The sequence below is a fragment of the Condylura cristata genome, unplaced genomic scaffold, assembly GCF_000260355.1.
Source record: "Condylura cristata isolate star-nosed mole 26May11 unplaced genomic scaffold, ConCri1.0 scaffold00013, whole genome shotgun sequence".
Lineage (NCBI taxonomy): Eukaryota > Metazoa > Chordata > Mammalia > Eulipotyphla > Talpidae > Condylura > Condylura cristata.
Window position 1 is genome coordinate 31,437,444 of NW_004567114.1, and position 2,892 is coordinate 31,440,335.

Consider the following 2,892-nt stretch of genomic DNA (forward strand, 5'->3'; position numbering starts at 1 on the left):
GTGGTGTTTTATTTAAAAAAAAAAAAAAAAAAAAGACTAACGTGAATGTGATGTGGTGTTTTCCAGAAAGAAATTTTTACTCCTTCTTCTCCTGATGCACATAATGGATAGTATTTCCCTTAGGAGGCAGTTGAACAATCTTTAAGAAGGGTTCTGAACTGATTTCCCCTCCCTTTGATTATAGCACCAATATCACACATATTATGTCCTCCCAAAGAGAATGACTCCTGTTTAGAAACAAAATCAGGCTGACAACACTAACACTCTGGCAACACTAAGAACAGTCTGAGATACTTGGTCTTCATAATCTCTGCTTACTAGACCAATATTTTCCTTTGTACATTAATTCAATAACTGAATTTGTCCTTGTTGGATAAATGAACATCGACAGTTATTCCATATTAAAATAGTGAAAATTTAAGAAAACAGTGCTTTTCTTAGTATGATTTTCATAGTTCTAGAAAACACATTTAAACAGAAACTGATATTCAACTTATAATCCACTCTCTGCCCCCCAAAAAAGTTAATTTTATATTGGGTAAATTTAGCTCTCCAGACTTGTTTCCTCTTCAGTAATATTAAGAGACTGGGCTACATCTCTAGGTTTCCATTTAATTCTCTATTCTGCTGTTGTGTTATTTTGTATGGGTGGAAATAAAGACATCTATAACATGTTAAGGTGCATTAGTTTCCTAATCATTCTTTAAATATGAGTATACTTTCTTTATTGCTAAGCAGACCTAAACAAACAATGATTATCACTGGTAAACTCTGCTAACTTCAGTGCTGATCATTTTTACTGGGACAGTGATTTCTGTCAATATTAGCATTAGATAAGGTGTCACCTTAATCAGAATTCATTAATACCAAAAATTGCTTCAATTAAATAAAAATGTTAAAATCACTGTTAAGATTTCTGTGGCATAATAGTGAAATTATTTTATATTTTGGCACTTTGATTAAAAATAGTGGTCAAAATGTTGAAGTACTTGAAGGTGATTTTCAGGGTGGAGATGTGCTAGAGCTACCCAGGCAGCAATCAGACACAATTAAGAAAAATGCTCCAAATGCTTCATTCTTTCTCTAGGCATCATGACAAATTACATTTAATATTTCAGGCTTGTTGCATTTTAAAATAAGGCCTCCAACTAAACAATTTTCAAGACAGCTCCAATCAAAAGACATTGCTTACAATTTTCTTATTGCTACAGAAGTGAAAAGAGTGATTTGTCTATGTTGATTAGCTTGAAGATTGCTTTGGGAAGAATTTGACAATTCTAGTAACATTGCCATTACAATCTATGAAGAGGGATTGAATACTACATTGAATATTGGGATAGGATACCTTTCTTTTTACCTGATAATTTTATTCTATTTTTACATGTAGAGGGGATCCTTGTGATATGTATTTTTAAATCATATGTAACTATGATTCTTTAAAATTATTCTCAGGTCAAACAAAATAAATATATATCATAATGAATGTACTAAATATTGATGTCTACTATGTTTAAAATTTGTGTTAGTATGGTAGATAGAAAGATTAAAAAAGATTAAAGTCAAAGAATTCACAATTAGTCATAAAATTAACAAGAAATAAAAAAAATCTCGCAAAACAGAAGTTCCTGTCACTTTCCTCCAAGCATTAAAAGTTCATTTCAGTCTTTTTCTCATTTCTTGTGATTAAGAGACAGACAGCAGTGATAGTTACACAACAATGTAAATGTATTTAATGGTTCTGAATAGTACACTTTAAAATGGTCAGACTGCAAATTATTTGTATATTTCACAAAAATTAAAAACTAATTAAAATGGTAAATTTTATATTCTGTGTATTTTACTATTAATAAAATAACTTCAAATGGTCTAGAAACTACATAGATACTTATCAGCAGGTGAAAAGAAGGCTAATTGACTTAAGAGTGCAGTCCTGTGAAACATTGCAGTGCATGAAACAGTTGGAAAAAAATATAATTGATAACTTTAATTGAATGTCACCCAATTCTTTTGTGTTATGGCTCAAATTTTTAACTTGAAATTAGTTCTTTTCATGCCTTTTTAAGCTCAAATATGTTGTAGTAACAAAAGATGTCAGACAAAAATGAACTTTTAATGCTTAGTTGGAATTTCAGAGGTGAAAGAGATGCAGTCTTACACAGGAGGAACCAGAGGTCTAGAGAAGTTAAAATTTTGTACATGGCCCTCCGTAGTGGCACAACAGGTTAAAGCACTGCACTATGAAGCTCTCCAAAGCCACTGCAGCAAGAGTTCCTTCCCCCGCCAAGGTGCTGACCCACATGATATGGCAGACCTCTCCTGACCTGTCTGCTGCTCCCCTCAGCAGTGTACTTCAGCAGATCTGCCTGCTCTGTTCCCCAGTCTATCTCTGGTGAATCTTCTCACCCACCATGTCTCTGGCCTGTACCCCAGTTCTGTAAGCATACACAAATAAATCTTTTTTAAAAAAAAAGATTATGTAGATAAGTAATGAAATCTATTTTGAGTGGATATCTTAACTTTTACTCCACTGTTAAACTTTATACTAGTTTAATCAGGCCAGATTCTAATCCTTTCAAAAAGTTATCTTTCATTCAGTTATTTCTTTTCCATTAGGAAATGTTTATATCAAAAATGAATTTCCTATTCTATAGCTTAAATCTATATCTTTTACTTCTGCTTTTGATATTTTTCAAGTGTTTAACTTTCTATCTTTTTCTTTTCCCAAATCAGAGTTCTTAATTTCTAAGAGAAGTTGTATTTTAATTTAAAAACCATTTTATGAACTTATGGCCAAATATTCCTTCCCATCTTTACCGTTAAGTTTGAACTCTATTTCTTGAAATACTCTTTAATTGCAGAGCACAGAGACAGCATTAACCTTATTTTCTCCTT